This window comes from Lolium perenne, chromosome 3 (assembly GCF_019359855.2).
Source record: "Lolium perenne isolate Kyuss_39 chromosome 3, Kyuss_2.0, whole genome shotgun sequence".
In the NCBI taxonomy this organism is placed as follows: domain Eukaryota; kingdom Viridiplantae; phylum Streptophyta; class Magnoliopsida; order Poales; family Poaceae; genus Lolium; species Lolium perenne.
Genome location: NC_067246.2, coordinates 225,244,056 through 225,263,851, shown reverse-complemented (window position 1 = coordinate 225,263,851; position 19,796 = coordinate 225,244,056).

Sequence of the window (19,796 nt, the reverse complement as noted above, 5' to 3'; positions counted from 1 at the left end):
GGAAACTTTGTTCTAATGCACTATAATAATCAATCGAGTTTTTACACCAACAGGTCTGTCACTTACATGTGGTGCCCATGCGTGAGGTCCCACACTTCAGTGAGCACAAGTCACGTGCAATAGGTACGCAAACTCCCAGCCATCTTCTTTGTCAAGAGAAGACGCATCAGGATGCGTACTGGATATCTCTGGGTCCTTCAGGATCCTTCGGTTGGCCCTCTCATAAAAAAAATTCTCTCTCATTCTCGGCCTCGCTCGCTCGCACCTCCTGCTCACTGACAAACCCTGCACAACAATCAACATCATCACCCGAAAAAGGGGAGACACCATAATGCTCTCCCTTCTTCTCTCCTTCCGAGCGATCCCTCTTCCTCCGTGTTTCACTCGACGGGCAAACACACATGTGCTGCATAGTAATAATAAAAAGGTTAAACTAGGGTTTTGCCCAGTTCTATAGATCAAGGTTCAAAAAAAATCCAACTACGAGGTTCGAACAACACGATTCTAATCCAAGAATTTTTTCGACCTCATCCAAATGGCCTCAAACTATAGGGTTAGCATCAAGTGCAGTATGTGTGAAAATGTATGCACTATGTGTGCTATAACTTGTATGTCTTTCAAATTTGAACCAAATTTGAATAAGTTTGAAATATTTGAAAAGGGGCTTTTGGCTTAAACGTTTGAAACCAAAAACCACTTCTCTTCATGCATGCTTGACTTCATAAGACATAGTTTAGCTAGGGTTAGGGGGTAGATACATGATTTTCCTGGTTTGAATATGTCTAGACCTTGTTTATCAACTTAATTGAATGCTTACTATATGACATAAGAAGACTATGTGCCTTGGTTTTTCATTTTTTGATTTTTTTAAATTATGCCCATTTGAATCTTGGTCAAATCCTAGGTTTGACCATGGTTTAAACAAGTTTAAATCATGAATATGAAAAATTAAGCATCTATCCTTCTTAGTCACTCCAAAATGTAGCTCTAGGGGGAGGGTTTTTGAAATTTCCATGTTTGAAACCAAAAACCACTTCTCTTCATGCATGCTTGACTTCATAAGACAGAGTTTAGGGTTAGGGGTAGATATATACATGATTTTCTGGTTTGAATATGTCTAGACCTTGTTTATCAACTTGAATGCTTACTATATATATGACATAAGAATGATATGTCCTTTGGTTTTTCATTCTTTTGATTTTTTCTGAATTTCTATGCCCATTTGAATCTTTTGGTCAAATCCTAGGTTTGGCCAAGATTTAAACAAGTTTAAAACATGAAAATGAAAAGGGAAGCTTGTATCCTTCTTAGTCACTCTAAAATGAAGATTTTGGGAGGTTTTTGAAATTTCCATGTTTGAAACCCAAAACCACTTCTCTTCATGCTAGACTTCATAAGACAGAGTTTAGGGGTTAGGGGGTAGATACTGGTTTGTCTAGTTTGAATATGTCTAGACCTTGTTTATCAACTTGAATGCTTACTACATGACATAAGAAGACTATATACTTTGGTTTTTCATTTTTCTGATTTTTTTAAATTTTCTACCCATTTGAATCTAGGTCAAATCCTAGGTGTTTGACCATGATTTAAACAAGTTTAAAACATGAATATGAAAAATTAAGCATCTATCCTTCTTAAGTCACTCCAAAATGTAACTCTTGGGAGTTTTTTTGAAATTTCCATGTTTGAAACCAAAAACCACTTCTCTTCATGCTAGACTTTCATAAAATCGACCGAGCTAGTTGAGGGTTAGGTGGTAGATACATGATTTGTCTGGTTTGAATATGTCCAAACCTTGTTTATCAACTTGAATGCTTACTATATGACATAAGAATGCTTACCATATGTTTGAATTTTAAAAGAATATAGTCTTCTTATGTCATATAGTAAGCATTCAAGTTCATAAACAATGTTTGGACATATTCAAACCAGACAAATCATGTATCTGCCCCCTAACACTAATCTCGGTCGATTTTATGAAAGTCAAGCATGCATGAAGAGAAGTGGTTTTTGGTTTCAAACATGGAAATTTCAAAAACCCTCCCAAGAGTTACATTTTGGAGTAACTTAAGAAGGATAGATGCTTAATTTTTTCATATTCATGTTTTAAACTTGTATAAATCATGGTCAAACCTAGGATTTAACCAAGATTCAAATGGACAGAAAATGAAAAAACAGCAAAATGAAAAACCAAAGTACATAGTCTTCTTATGTCATGTAGATAGTAAGCATTCAATTTGATAAACAAGGTCTAGACATATTCAAACTAGACAAACCATGTATCTACCCCCTAACCCCTAAACTCTGTCTTATGAAGTCTAGCATGAAGAGAAGTGGTTTTGGGTTTCAAACATGGAAATTTCAAAAACCTCCCAAAAAAATTCTTTTTCGAGTGACTAAGAAGGATACAAGCTTCCCTTTTCATTTTCATGTTTTAAACTTGTTTAAATTATCTTGGTCAAGTCACATAGTCTTCTTATGTCATATAGTAAGCAAAGCACATATAGTCTTCTTATGTCATATACTCCCTCCGTTCCTTTTTAATTGACTCGAATTTAGTACAAGTTTGTACTAAATTTGAGTCAATTAAAAAGGAACGGAGGGAGTAGTAAGCATTAAAATTGATAAACAAGGTCTAGACATATTCAAACTAGACAAATCATGTATCTACCCCTAACCGCTAAATTCTGTCTTATGAAGTCAAGCATGAAGAGAAGTCGTTTTGGGTTTCAAACATGTAAATTTCGAGAACATCCCAAAAGCTTCATTTTAGAGTGACTAAGAAGGATCCATGATCACCTTTTCATTTTCTTGTTTTAAACTTGTTTAAATATTGGTCAAACCTATGATTTGACAAAAGATTCAAATGGGCATAACAATTCAGAAAAAATCAAGAGAATGAAAAAACAAAGGACATAGCATTCTTATGTCATAGATATAGTAAGCATTCAAGTTGATAAACAAGGCCTATACATATTCAAACCAGAAAATCATGTATATATCTACCCCTAACTTAACCCTAATTAAACTCTGTCTTATGAAGTCAAGCATGCATGAAGAGAAGTGGTTTTGGTCTCAAACATGGAAATTTCAAAAACCCTCCCAAGAGTTTTGGAGTGACTAAGAAGGATAGATGCTTAATTTTTCATATTCATGATTTAAACTTGTTCAAATCTTGGCCAAATCTAGAATTTGACCAAGATTCAAATGGGCATAAAAATTAAAAAAGTAAAAAAAAAAATGAAAAACCAAGGTCTTATTATGTCATATATATAGTAATCATAAACAAGGTCTCTAGACATATTCAAAATATACAAATCATGTATCTACCACCTAACCCTAAACTCTGTCTTATGAACTCAAGCATGAAGAGAAGTGGTTTTGGGTTTCAAACATGGAAATTTCAAAAACCTCCCAAAAACTTCATTTTAGAGTGAATAAGAAGGATACAAGCTTCCCTTTTCATTTTCATGTTTTAAACTTGTTTAAATCTGGGTCAAACCTAGGATTTGACCAAAAGATTCAAATGGGCATAAAAATTCAGAAAAAAATCAAAAGAATGAAAAACAAAGGACATAGCATTCTTATGTCATATATATAGTAAGCATTATTCAAGTTGATAAACAAGGTCTAGACATATTCAAACCATAAAATCATGTATATATCTACCCCTAACCCTAAACTCTGTCTTATGAAGGCAAGCATGCAGGAAGAGAAGTTTCAAACATGGAAATTTCATGGTTTGACCAAGATTTAGACAAGTTTAACACGTGAAAACGAATAAGTAAGCATGGATGCTTCTTAGTCACTCCAAAATGTACCAACTGATAGATATGTTAACTTTGCTTCATGGATGTAAATGAGTTAACTTGGATTTCCTACCCTTTGAATCCATAGGAAACTTTGTTCTAATGCACTATAATAATCAATCGAGTTTTTACACCAACAGGTCTGTCACTTACGTGTGGTGCCCATGCGTGAGGTCCCACACTTCAGTGAGCACAAGTCACGTGCAATAGGTACGCAAACTCCCAGCCATCTTCTTTGTCAAGAGAAGACGCTTCAGGATGCGTACTGGACGTCTCTGGGTCCTTCAGGATCCTTCGGTTGTCCCTCTCATAAAAAAAAATTCTCTCTCATTCTCGGCCTCGCTCGACTCGCTCGCTCGCTCGCACCTCCCGCTCACTGACAAACCCTGCACAACAGTCAACATCATCACCCGAAAAAGGGGAGACACCATAATGCTCTCCCTTCTTCTCTCCTTCCGAGCGATCCCTCTTCCTCCGTGTTTCACTCGACGGGCAAACACACATGTGCTGCATAGTAATAATAAAAAGGTTAAACTAGGGTTTTGCCCAGTTCTATAGATCAAGGTTCAAAAAAATCCAACTACGGGGTTCGAACAACACGATTCTAATCCAAGAATTTTTCCGACCTCATCCAAATGGCCTCAAACTATAGGGTTAGCATCAAGTGCAGTATGTGTGAAAATGTATGCACTATGTGTGCTATAACTTATATGTCTTTCAAATTTGAACCAAATTTGAATAAGTTTGAAATATTTGAAAAGGGGCTTTTGGCTTAAACGTTTGAAACCAAAAACCACTTCTCCTCATGCATGCTTGACTTCATAAGACATAGTTTAGCTAGGGTTAGGGGGTAGATACATGATTTTCCTGGTTTGAATATGTCTAGACCTTGTTTATCAACTTAATTGAATGCTTACTATATGACATAAGAAGACTATGTGCCTTGGTTTTTCATTTTTTGATTTTTTTTAAATTATGCCCATTTGAATCTTGGTCAAATCCTAGGTTTGACCATGGTTTAAACAAGTTTAAATCATGAATATGAAAAATTAAGCATCTATCCTTCTTAGTCACTCCAAAATGTAGCTCTAGGGAGGGTTTTTGAAATTTCCAAGTTTGAAACCAAAAACCACTTCTCTTCATGCATGCTTGACTTCATAAGACAGAGTTTAGGGTTAGGGGTAGATATATACATGATTTTCTGGTTTGAATATGTCTAGACCTTGTTTATCAACTTGAATGCTTACTATATATATGACATATGAATGATATGTCCTTTGGTTTTTCATTCTTTTGATTTTTTTCTGAATTTCTATGCCCATTTGAATCTTTTGGTCAAATCCTAGGTTTGGCCAAGATTTAAACAAGTTTAAAACATGAAAATGAAAAGGGAAGCTTGTATCCTTCTTAGTCACTCTAAAATGAAGATTTTGGGAGGTTTTTGAAATTTCCATGTTTGAAACCCAAAACCACTTCTCTTCATGCTAGACTTCATAAGACAGAGTTTAGGGGTTAGGGGGTAGATACTGGTTTGTCTAGTTTGAATATGTCTAGACCTTGTTTATCAACTTGAATGCTTACTACATGACATAAGAAGACTATATACTTTGGTTTTTCATTTTTCTGATTTTTTTAAATTTTCTACCCATTTGAATCTAGGTCAAATCCTAGGTGTTTGACCATGATTTAAACAAGTTTAAAACATGAATATGAAAAATTAAGCATCTATCCTTCTTAAGTCACTCCAAAATGTAACTCTTGGGAGTTTTTTTGAAATTTCCATGTTTGAAACCAAAAACCACTTCTCTTCCTGCTAGACTTTCATAAAATCGACCGAGCTAGTTGAGGGTTAGGTGGTAGATACATGATTTGTCTGGTTTGAATATGTCCAAACCTTGTTTATCAACTTGAATGCTTACTATATGACATAAGAATGCTTACCATATGTTTGAATTTTAAAAGAATATAGTCTTCTTATGTCATATAGTAAGCATTCAAGTTCATAAACAATGTTTGGACATATTCAAACCAGACAAATCATGTATCTGCCCTAACCCTAATCTCTACGATTTTATGAAAGTCAAGCATGCATGAAGAGAAGTGGTTTTTGGTTTCAAACATGGAAATTTCAAAAACCCTCCCAAGAGTTACATTTTGGAGTGACTTAAGAAGGATAGATGCTTAATTTTTTCATATTCATGTTTTAAACTTGTATAAATCATGGTCAAACCTAGGATTTAACCAAGATTCAAATGGATAGAAAATGAAAAAATAGCAAAATGAAAAACCAAAGTACATAGTCTTCTTATGTCATGTAGCTAGTAAGCATTCAATTTGATAAACAAGGTCTAGACATATTCAAACTAGACAAACCATGTATCTACCCCCTAACCCCTAAACTCTGTCTTATGAAGTCTAGCATGAAGAGAAGTGGTTTTGGGTTTCAAACATGGAAATTTCAAAAACCTCCCAAAAAAATTCTTTTTCGAGTGACTAAGAAGGATACAAGCTTCCCTTTTCATTTTCATGTTTTAAACTTGTTTAAATTATCTTGGTCAAATCACATAGTCTTCTTATGTCATATAGTAAGCAAAGCACATATAGTCTTCTTATGTCATATAGTAAGCATTAAAATTGATAAACAAGGTCTAGACATATTCAAACTGGACAAATCATGTATCTACCCCTAACCGCTAAATTCTGTCTTATGAAGTCAAGCATGAAGAGAAGTCGTTTTGGGTTTCAAACATGTAAATTTCAAGAACATTCCAAAAGCTTCTTTTTAGAGTGACTAAGAAGGATCCATGATTACCTTTTCATTTTCTTGTTTTAAACTTGTTTAAATATTGGTCAAACCTATGATTTGGCCAAAAGATTCAAATGGGCATAACAATTCAGAAAAAATCAAGAGAATGAAAAAACAAAGGACATAGCATTCTTATGTCATATATATAGTAAGCATTCAAGTTGATAAACAAGGCATATACATATTCAAACCAGAAAATCATGTATATATCTACCCCTAACTTAACCCTAATTAAACTCTGTCTTATGAAGTCAAGCATGCATGAAGAGAAGTGGTTTTGGTCTCAAACATGGAAATTTCAAAAACCCTCCCAAGAGTTTTGGAGTGACTAAGAAGGATAGATGCTTAATTTTTCATATTCATGATTTAAACTTGTTCAAATCTTGGCCAAATCTAGAATTTGACCAAGATTCAAATGGGCATAAAAATTCAAAAAATCAAAAAAATATGAAAAACCAAGGTCTTATTATGTCATATATATAGTAATCATAAACAAGGTCTCTAGACATATTCAAAACATACAAATCATGTATCTACCACCTAACCCTAAACTCTGTCTTATGAACTCAAGCATGAAGAGAAGTGGTTTTGGGTTTCAAACATGGAAATTTCAAAAACCTCCCAAAAACTTCATTTTAGAGTGACTAAGAAGGATACAAGCTTCCCTTTTCATTTTCATGTTTTAAACTTGTTTAAATCTGGGTCAAACCTAGGATTTGACCAAAAGATTCAAATGGGCATAAAAATTCAGAAAAAAATCAAAAGAATGAAAAACAAAGGACATAGCATTCTTATGTCATATATATGGTAAGCATTATTCAAGTTGATAAACAAGGTCTAGACATATTCAAACCATAAAATCATGTATATATCTACCCCTAACCCTAAACTCTGTCTTATGAAGGCAAGCATGCAGGAAGAGAAGTTTCAAACATGGAAATTTCATGGTTTGACCAAGATTTAGACAAGTTTAACACGTGAAAACGAATAAGTAAGCATGGATGCTTCTTAGTCACTCCAAAATGTACCAACTGATAGATATGTTAACTTTGCTTCATGGATGTAAATGAGTTAACTTGGATTTCCTACCCTTTGAATCCATAGGAAACTTTGTTCTAATGCACTATAATAATCAATCGAGTTTTTACACCAACAGGTCTGTCACTTACGTGTGGTGTCCATGCGTGAGGTCCCACACTTCAGTGAGCACAAGTCACGTGCAATAGGTACGCAAACTCCCAGCCATCTTCTTTGTCAAGAGAAGACGCATCAGGATGCGTACTGGACGTCTCTGGGTCCTTCAGAATCCTTAGGTTGTCCCTCTCATAAAAAAAAATTCTCTCTCATTCTCGGCCTCGCTCGACTCGCTCGCTCGCTCGCACCTCTTGCTCACTGATAAACCCTGCACAACAGTCAACATCATCACCCGAAAAAGGGGAGACACCATAATGCTCTCCCTTCTTCTCTCCTTCCGAGCGATCCCTCTTCCTCCGTGTTTCACTCGACGGGCAAACACACATGTGCTGCATAGTAATAATAAAAAGGTAATGTAGAAAAATTGATATACAAATCTATAATTAAATAGGTTAAACTAGGGTTTTGCCCAGTTATATAGATCAAGGTTCAAAAAAAAAATCCAACTACGGGGTTCGAACAACACGATTCTAATCCAAGAATTTTTTCGACCTCATCCAAATGGCCTCAAACTATAGGGTTAGCATCAAGTGCAGTATGTGTGAAAATGTATGCACTATGTGTGCTATAACTTGTATGTCTTTCAAATTTGAACCAAATTTGAATAAGTTTGAAATATTTGAAAAGGGGCTTTTGGCTTAAACGTTTGAAACCAAAAACCACTTCTCTTCATGCATGCTTGACTTCATAAGACATAGTTTAGCTAGGGTTAGGGGGTAGATACATGATTTTCCTGGTTTGAATATGTCTAGACCTTGTTTATCAACTTAATTGAATGCTTACTATATGACATAAGAAGACTATGTGCCTTGGTTTTTCATTTTTTGTTTTTTTTTTAAATTATACCCATTTGAATCTTGGTCAAATCCTAGGTTTGACCATGGTTTAAACAAGTTTAAATCATGAATATGAAAAATTAAGCATATATCCTTCTTAGTCACTCCAAAATGTAGCTCTAGGGAGCGTTTTTGAAATTTCCATGATTGAAACCAAAAACCACTTCTCTTCATGCATGCTTGACTTCATAAGACAAAGTTTAGGGTTAGGGGTAGATATATACATGATTTTCTGGTTTGAATATGTCTAGACCTTGTTTATCAACTTGAATGCTTACTATATATATGACATAAGAATGCTATGTCCTTTGGTTTTTCATTCTTTTGATTTTTTTCTGAATTTCTATGCCCATTTGAATCTTTTGGTCAAATCCTAGGTTTGGCCAAGATTTAAACAAGTTTAAAACATGAAAATGAAAAGGGAAGCTTGTATCCTTCTTAGTCACTCTAAAATGAAGATTTTGGGAGGTTTTTGAAATTTCCATGTTTGAAACCCAAAACCACTTCTCTTCATGCTAGACTTCATAAGACAGAGTTTAGGGGTTAGGGGGTAGATACTGGTTTGTCTAGTTTGAATATGTCTAGACCTTGTTTATCAACTTGAATGCTTACTACATGACATAAGAAGACTATATAATTTGGTTTTTTATTTTTCTGATTTTTTAAAATTTTCTACCCATTTGAATCTTGGTCAAATCCTAGGTGTCTGACCATGATTTAAACAAGTTTAAAACATGAATATGAAAAATTAAGCATCTATCCTTCTTAAGTCACTCCAAAATGTAACTCTTGGGAGGTTTTTTGAAATTTCCATGTTGAAACAAAAACCACTTCTCTTCATGCTAGACTTTCATAAAATTGACCGAGTTTAGGGTTAGGTGGTAGATACATGATTTGTCTTGTTTGAATATGTCCAAACCTTGTTTATCAACTTGAATGCTTACTATATGACACATAAGAATGCTTACCATATGTTTGAATTTTAAAAGCATATAGTCTTCTTATGTCATATAGTAAGCATTCAAGTTCATAAACAATGTTTGGACGTATTCAAACCAGACAAATCATGTATCTACGCCCTAACCCTAATCTCGGTCGATTTTATGAGAGTCAAGCATGAAGAGAAGTGGTTTTTGGTTTCAAACATGGAAATTTCAAAAACCCTCCCAAGAGTTACATTTTGGAGTGACTTAAGAATGATAGATGCTTAATTTTTCATATTCATGTTTTAAACTTGTTTAAATCATGGTCAAACCTAGGATTTGACCAAGATTCTAATGGGCAGAAAATATAAAAAAATAGAAAATGAAAAACCAAAGTACATAGTCTTCTTATTATGTCATGTAGCTAGTAAGCATTCAATTTGATAAACAAGGTCTAGACATATTCAAACTAGACAAACCATGTATCTACCCCCTAACCCCTAAACTCTGTCTTATGAAGTCTAGCATGAAGAGAAGTGGTTTTGGGTTTCAAACATGGAAATTTCAAAAACCTCCCAAAAAACTTCCATTTTCGAGTGACTAAGAAGGATACAAGCTTCCCTTTTCATTTTCATGTTTTAAACTTATTTAAATTATCTTGGTCAAATCACATAGTCTTCTTATGTCATATAGTAAGCAAAGCACATAGTCTTCTTATGTCATATAGTAAGCATTAAAATTGATAAACAATGTCTAGACATATTCAAACTAGACAAATCATGTATCTACCCCTAACCCATAAATTCTATCTTATGAAGTCAAGCATGAAAAGAAGTCGTTTTGGGTTTCAAACATGGAAATTTCAAGAACATCCCAAAAGCTTCATTTTAGAGTGACTAAGAAGGATCCATGATTACCTTTTCATTTTCTTGTTTTAAACTTGTTTAAATATTGGTCAAACCTAGGATTTGACCAAAAGATTCAAATGGGCATAAAAATTCAGAAAAAAAATCAAGAGAATGAAAAAACAAAGGACATAGCATTCTTATGTCATATATATAGTAATCATTCAAGTTGATAAACAAGGTCTAAACATATTCAAACCAGAAAATCATGTATATATCTACCCCTAACCCTAAACTCTGTCTTATGAAGTCAAGCATGCATGAAGAGAAGTGGTTTTTGGTTTCAAACATGGATATTTCAAAAACCCTCCCTAGAGCTACATTTTGGAGTGACTAAGAAGGATAGATGCTTAATTTTTCATATTCATGATTTAAACTTGTTTAAACCATGGTCAAACCTAGGATTTGACCAAGTTTCAAATGGGCATAACAATTCAAAAAAATCAAAAAAATGAAAAACCAAGGTCTTATTATGTCATATAGTAAGCATTCAATTAAGTTGATAAACAAGGTCTAGACATATTCAAACCAGGAAAATCATGTATCTACCCCTAACCCTAAACTCTGTCTCATGAAGTCAAGCACGCATGAAGATATGTGGTTTTTTGGTTTCAAACATGGAATTTTCAAAAACCCTCCCAAGAGCTATGATACGTCTCTGACGTATTGATAATTTCTTGTGTTCCATGCCACATTATTGATGATATCTACATGTTTTATGCACACTTTATGTCATATTCGTGCATTTTCTGGAACTAACCTATTAACAAGATGCCGAAGTGCCAGTTGCTGTTTTCTGCTGTTTTTGGTTTCAGAAATCCTAGTAAAGAAATATTCTCGGAATTGGACGAAATCAACGCCCAGGGTCCTATTTTGCCACGAAGCTTCCAGAAGACCGAAGAGGAGACGAAGTGGGGCCACGAGGTGGCCAAACCATAGGGCGGCGCGGCCCAGGCCTTGGCCGCGCCGACCTATGGTGTGGGCCCCTCGTGTGGCCCCCTGACTTGCCCTTCCGCCTACAAATAGGCTTCGTTGCGAAACCCCCAGTACCGAGAGCCACGATACGGAAAACCTTACTGAGACGCCGCCGCCGCCAATCCCATCTCGGGGGATTCTGGAGATCTCCTCCGGCACCCTGCCGGAGAGGGGATTCATCTCCCGGAGGACTCTTCACCGCCATGGTCGCCTCCGGAGTGATGAGTGAGTAGTTCACCCCTGGACTATGGGTCCATAGCAGTAGCTAGATGGTTGTCTTCTCCTCATTGTGCTTCATTGTTGGATCTTGTGAGCTGCCTAACATGATCAAGATCATCTATCTGTAATACTATATGTTGTGTTTGTCGGGATCCGATGGATAGAGAATACTATGTTATGTTAATTATCAAGTTATTACCTATGTGTTGTTTATGATCTTGCATGCTCTCCGTTATTAGTAGAGGCTCTGGCCAAGTTTTTGCTCTTAACTCCAAGAGGGAGTATTTATGCTCGATAGTGGGTTCATGCCTCCATTGAATGCAGGACAATGTGAGTGAAAGTTCTAAGGTTGTGGATGTGCTGTTGCTACTAGGGATAAAACATTGATGCTATGTCTAAGGATGTAGTTATTGATTACATTACGCACCATACTTAATGCAATTGTCTGTTGTTTTGCAACTTAATACTGGAAGGGGTTCGGATGATAACCTGAAGGTGGACTTTTTAGGCATAGATGCATGCTGGATAGCGGTCTATGTACTTTGTCGTAATGCCCAATTAAATCTCACTATATTTATCATGACATGTATGTGCATTGTTATGCCCTCTCTATTTGTCAATTGCCCGACTGTAATTTGTTCACCCAACATGCTTTTATCTTATGGGAGAGACACCTCTAGTGAACTGTGGACCCCGGTCCTATTCTTTACATCGCATACAATCTACTGCAATACTTGTTTTACTATTTTCTGCAAACAATCATCTTCCACACAATACGGTTAATCCTTTGTTACAGCAAGCCGGTGAGATTGACAACCTCACTGTTTCGTTGGGGCAAAGTACTTTGGTTGTGTTGTGCAGGTTCCACGTTGGCGCCGGAATCTCTGGTGTTGCGCCGCACTACATCCCGCCGCCATCAACCTTCAACGTGCTTCTTGACTCCTACTGGTTCGATTAAACCTTGGTTTCTTACCGAGGGAAACTTGCCGCTATGCGCATCACACCTTCCTCTTGGGGTTCCCAACGGACGTGTCAACTACACGCATCAAGCAAATTTCTGGCGCCGTTGCCGGGGAGCTCAAGACACGCTGCAAGGGGAGTCTCCACTTCCCAATCTCTTTACTTTGTTTTTGTCTTGCTTTATTTTATTTACTACTTTGTTTGCTGCATTATATCAAAACACAAAAAAAATTAGTTGCTAGTTTTACTTTATTGCACTCTATATCAAAAACATAAAAAAATTAGTTACTTGCATTTACTTTATCTAGTTTGCTTTATTTACTACTGCTAAAATGGCCACCCCTGAAAATACTAAGTTGTGTGATTTCACAACCACGAATAATAATGATTTCTTATGCACACCTATTGCTCCACCTGCTACTACAGCAGAATTCTTTGAAATTAAACCTGCTTTACTGAATCTTGTTATGCGAGAGCAATTTTCTGGTGTTAGTTCTGATGATGCTGCTGCCCATCTTAATAATTTTGTTGAACTATGTGAAATGCAAAAGTATAAGGATGTAGATGGTGACATTATAAAATTAAAATTGTTTCCTTTCTCATTAAGAGGAAGAGCTAAAGATTGGTTGCTATCTCTGCCTAAGAATAGTATTGATTCCTGGACTAAATGCAAGGATGCTTTTATTGGTAGATATTATCCCCCTGCTAAAATTATATCTTTGAGAAGTAGTATAATGAATTTTAAACAATTGGATACTGAACATGTTGCACAAGCATGGGAAAGAATGAAATCTTTGGTTAAAAATTGCCCAACCCATGGACTGACTACTTGGATGATCATCCAAACCTTCTATGCAGGACTAAATTTTTCTTCGCGGAATTTATTGGATTCAGCTGCTGGAGGTACCTTTATGTCCATCACTCTTGGTGAAGCAACAAAGCTCCTTGATAATATGATGATCAATTACTCTGAATGGCACACGGAAAGAGCTCCACAAGGTAAGAAGGTAAATTCTGTCGAAGAAACCTCTTCCTTGAGTGATAAGATTGATGCTATTATGTCTATGCTTGTGAATGATAGGAAAAATGTTGATCCTAATAATGTTCCGTTAGCTTCATTGGTTGCTCAAAATTCTATGACATATCCTGCTAATGGTAACTCTTATGGTAGATATGTTTCACCTAATGAGGAAAAGATGTTAGAAATTGAAAGATCCACCAAGAGCTTTATGCAATCACAATATGAGAAAAATAAATTGTTTACTAAAACTATGAATGAACAATCTACCTTGTTGAAGAATATAGGAAATCAACTTGAAAATCTGAATATGGAGATTTCTGGGTTGCAAACTAAACTTGCAAATGCTGAAAACCGAATCTCATACATGTCTGCGTCACAATCTTCTTTAATTAATAAAATGGCTGCTAAACCTGAGGATATTGAAAATAAAATTGTTACTACAGCAAATGCCATCCAACTTAGAATTAATGAGAATATAAGATTAATGGCTGAATTGCGTGCTAGGTGGGATAGAGAAGAAAATGAAAAACTAGCTAAAGAGAAAAATGTAGCTAAAGTTTGGACTATTACCACCACAAGTAATGTTGATTCTTCACATGTTGCTGCACCTCCTACTATTAATGGTAAAATAATTGGTGTTGGCAATGTTTCTACTCCTAGTGCAAAGCGTACAAAACTGCCTGAAATTGCTAAAACTGCTGAAATTGCTTGTGATAAAACTGCTGAAATTTTTTCCAACCTTGGGGGTGATGATCCCATTGCTGTAGCTCATAATGATTTAGATTTTGATGATTGCCACATCTCTGAAGTTATAAAGTTCTTACAAAAACTTGCTAAGAGTCCCAATGCTAGCGCTGTAAACTTGGCTTTCACAAAACATATTACAAATGCTCTCATAAAAGCTAGAGAAGAGAAACTAAAACTTGAAACTTCTATTCCTAGAAAGATAGAGGATGGTTGGGAACCCATCATTAAAATAAGGGTCAATGATTTTGATTGTCATTCTTTATGTGATCTTGGTGCAAGTATTTCTGTTATGCCTAAGAAAGTCTATGATATGCTTGACTTGCCACCATTGAAAAATTGTTATTTGGATGTTAATCTCGCTGATAATGCTAAAAAGAAATCTTTGGGGAGAGTTGATAATGTTCATATTATGGTTAACAATAACCTTGTCCCCGTTGATTTTGTTGTCTTGGATATTGAATGCAATGCATCTTGCCCCATTATATTGGGAAGACCTTTTCTTCGAACCGTTGGTGCTACTATTGATATGAAGGAAGGTAATATTAAATATCAATTTCCTCTCAAGAAAGGTATGGAACACTTCCCTAGAAAGAGAATGAAGTTACCTTATGATTCTATTATTAGAACAAATTATGATGTTGATGCTTCGTCTCTTGATGTTACTTGATTTACACTTTCTGCGCCTAGCTGAAAGGCGTTAAAGAAAAGCGCTTATGGGAGACAACCCATGTTTTTACTACAGTATTTTTGTTTTATATTTGAGTCTTGGAAGTTGTTTACTACTGTAGCAACCTCTCCTTATCTTAGTTTTGTGTTTTGTTGTGCCAAGTAAAGTCTTTGATAGTAAAGTTCATACTAGATTTGGATTACTGCGCAGTTTCAGATTTCTTTGCTGTCACGAATTTCGACCTGCCTCCCTGTAGGTAGCTCAGAAAATTAAGCCAATTTACGTGCGCAATCCTCAGATATGTACGCAACTTTCATTCAATTTGGGCATTTTCATTTGAGCAAGTCTGGTGCCTCAATAAAATCCATCTTTACGGACTGTTCTGTTTTGACAGATTCTGCCTTTTATTTCGCATTGCCTCTTTTGCTATGTTGGATGAATTTGTTTGATCCATTAATGTCCAGTAGCTTTATGCAATGTCCAGAAGTGTTAAGAATGATTGTGTCACCTCTGAACATGTTAATTTTTATTGTCCACTAACCCTCTAATGAGTTGTTTCGAGTTTGGTGTGGAGGAAGTTTTCAAGGATCAAGAGAGGAGTATGATGCAATATGATCAAGGAGAGTGAAAGCTCTAAGCTTGGGGATGCCCCGGTGGTTCACCCCTGCATATTCTAAGAAGACTCAAGCGTCTAAGCTTGGGGATGCCCAAGGCATCCCCTTCTTCATCGACAACATTATCAGGTTCCTCCCCTGAAACTATATTTTTATTCCGTCACATCTTATGTGCTTTGCTTGGAGCGTCGGTTTGTTTTTGTTTTTTGTTTTGTTTGAATAAATGGATCCTAGCATTCACTGTATGGGAGAGAGACACGCTCCGCTGTTGCATATGGACAAGTATGTCCTTAGGCTTTACTCATAGTATTCATGGCGAAGTTTCTTCTTCGTTAAATTGTTATATGGTTGGAATTGGAAAATGCTACATGTAGTAATTCTAAAATGTCTTGAATAATTTGATACTTGGCAATTGTTGTGCTCATGTTTAAGCTCTTGCATCATATACTTTGCACCCATTAATGAAGAAACACCTAGAGCTTGCTAATTTGGTTTGCATATTTGGTTTCTCTAAAGTCTAGATAATTTCTAGTTTTGAGTTTTGAACAACAAGGAAGACGGTGTAGATTCTTATGATGTTTACAATATGTCTTTTATGTGAGTTTTGCTGCACCGCTTCATCCTTGTGTTTGTTTCAAATAGCCTTGCTAGCCTAAACCTTGTATCGAGAGGGAATACTTCTCATGCATCCAAAATCCTTGAGCCAACCACTATGCCATTTGTGTCCACCATACCTACCTACTACATGGTATTTCTCCGCCATTCCAAAGTAAATTGCTTGAGTGCTACCTTTAAAATTCCATCATTCACCTTTGCAATATATAGCTCATGGGACAAATAGCTTAAAAACTATTGTGGTATTGAATATGTACTTATGCACTTTATCTCTTATTAAGTTGCTTGTTGTGCGATAACCATGTTTCTGGGGACGCCATCAACTATTCTTTGTTGAATATCATGTGAGTTGCTATGCATGTCCGTCTTGTCTGAAGTAAGAGAGATCTACCACCTTAATGGTTGGAGCATACATATTGTTAGAGAAGAACATTGGGCCGCTAACTAAAGCCATGATTCATGGTGGAAGTTTCAGTTTTAGACATATATCCTCAATCTCATATGAGAATAATAATTGTTGCCACATGCTTATGCATTAAAGAGGAGTCCATTATCTGTTGTCCATGTTGTCCCGGTATGGATGTCTAAGTTGAGAATAATCAAAAGCGAGAAATCCAAAATGCGAGATTTCTCCTTAGACCTTTGTACAGGCGGCATGGAGGTAACCCATTGTGACACTTGGTTAAAACATGTGTATTGCGATGATCCGGTAGTCCAAGCTAATTAGGACAAGGTGCGGGCACTATTAGTATACTATGCATGAGGCTTGCAACTTGTAAGATATAATTTACATAACTCATATGCTTTATTACTACCGTTGACAAAATTGTTTCATGTTTTCAAAATAAAAGCTCTAGCACAAATATAGCAATCCATGCTTTCCTCTTTGAAGGACCATTCTTTTTACTTTATGTTGAGTCAGTTCACCTATCTCTCTCTACCTCAAGAAGCAAACACTTGTGTGAACTGTGCATTGATTCCTACATACTTGCATATTGCACTTATTATATTACTCTATGTTGACAATTATCCATGAGATATACATGTTACAAGTTGAAAGCAACCGCTGAAACTTAATCTTCCTTTGTGTTGCTTCAACGCCTTTACTTTGAATTATTGCTTTATGAGTTAACTCTTATGCAAGACTTATTGATGCTTGTCTTGAAGTACTATTCATGAAAAGTCTTTGCTTTATGATTCACTTGTTTACTCATGTCATTACCATTGTTTTGATCGCTGCATTCATTACATATGTTTACAAATAGTATGATCAAGGTTATGATGGCATGTCACTCCAGAAATTATCTTTGTTATCGTTTTACCTGCTCGGGACGAGCAGAACTAAGCTTGGGGATGCTGATACGTCTCCGACGTATCGATAATTTCTTGTGTTCCATGCCACATTATTGATGATATCTACATGTTTTATGCACACTTTATGTCATATTCGTGCATTTTCTGGAACTAACCTATTAACAAGATGCCGAAGTGCCAGTTGCTGTTTTTGGTTTCAGAAATCCTAGTAAATAAATATTCTCGGAATTGGACGAAATCAACGCCTAGGGTCCTATTTTGCCACGAAGCTTCCAGAAGACCGAAGAGGAGACGAAGTGGGGCCACGAGATGGCCAAACCATAGGGCGGCGCGGCCCAGGCCTTGGCCGTGCCGACCTATGGTGTGGGCCCCTCGTGTGGCCCCCTGACTTGCCCTTCCGCCTACAAATAGCCTTCGTCGCGAAACCCCCAGTACCGAGAGCCACGATACGGAAAACCTTACTGAGACGCCGCCGCCGCCAATCCCATCTCGGGGGATTCTGGAGATCTCCTCCAGCACCCTGCCGGAGAGGGGATTCATCTCCCGGAGGACTCTTCACCGCCATGGTCGCCTCCGGAGTGATGAGTGAGTAGTTCACCCCTGGACTATGGGTCCATAGCAGTAGCTAGATGGTTGTCTTCTCCCCATTGTGCTTCATTGTTGGATCTTGTGAGCTGCCTAACATGATCAAGATCATCTATCTGTAATACTATATGTTGTGTTTGTCGGGATCCGATGGATAGAGAATACTATGTTATGTTAATTATCAAGTTATTACCTATGTGTTGTTTATGATCTTGCATGCTCTCCGTTATTAGTAGAGGCTCTGGCCAAGTTTTTGCTCTTAACTCCAAGAGGGAGTATTTATGCTCGATAGTGGGTTCATGCCTCCATTGAATGCAGGACGATGTGAGAAAGTTCTAAGGTTGTGGATGTGCTGTTGCTACTAGGGATAAAACATTGATGCTATGTCTAAGGATGTAGTTATTGATTACATTACGCACCATACTTAATGCAATTGTCTGTTGTTTTGCAACTTAATACTGGAAGGGGTTCGGATGATAACCTGAAGGTGGACTTTTTAGGCATAGATGCATGCTGGATAGCAGTCTATGTACTTTGTCGTAATGCCCAATTAAATCTCACTATATTTATCATGACATGTATGTGCATTGTTATGCCCTCTCTATTTGTCAATTGCCCGACTGTAATTTGTTCACCCAACATGCTTTTATCTTATGGGAGAGACACCTCTAGTGAACTGTGGACCCCGGTCCTATTCTTTACATCGCATACAATCTACTGCAATACTTGTTTTACTGTTTTCTGCAAACAATCATCTTCCACACAATACGGTTAATCCTTTGTTACAGCAAGCCGGTGAGATTGACAACCTCACTGTTTCGTTGGGGCAAAGTACTTTGGTTGTGTTGTGCAGGTTCCACGTTGGCGCCGGAATCTCTGGTGTTGCGCTGCACTACATCCCGCCGCCATCAACCTTCAACGTGCTTCTTGACTCCTACTGGTTCGATTAAACCTTGGTTTCTTACTGAGGGAAACTTGCCGCTGTGCGCATCACACCTTCCTCTTGGGGTTCCCAACGGACGTGTCAACTACACGCATCAAGCTACATTTTGGAGTGACTAAGAAGGATAGATGCTTAATTTTTCAGATTCATGATTTAAACTAGGGTGCTTATTATATTGTATAAGTACAAAGTTTCCTATGGTTCCAAGGGTAGGGAAGCCAAGTTAACTCATTTACATGATAGTATTTTTTCCATGAAGCCAAGTTAACTCATCTATCAATTGGTACATTTTGGTTATATTCAAAATTTTACTTGAAACTTGTTGGTCATGCCATTCTACTACTTGGCTAACACATTTTTCAGCTCGGGAAGGTAGGGGAAGGGGGCATGCATGATGCTACCCTGAATTTGTGGGACCCCAAAAACTTGCAAATACGAGCGATGCATCCAAAAGAAACACTCGTCCCCTCCCCGCATGATTTTGCCCTACCTAAATTTGAAGTCAAGCCAAAGGTGGTTCAAAAAAGGCAATCAAAAGGCATGGATTGTTCATCATTTTCTACATAGCTAGGGAAAATACCATACTGCCATACTAGTGTTTTAGAAAATAGCCCTTCAAATAGTTTGGCAACATGTTTATCAACTTTAATGCTTACTATGTGA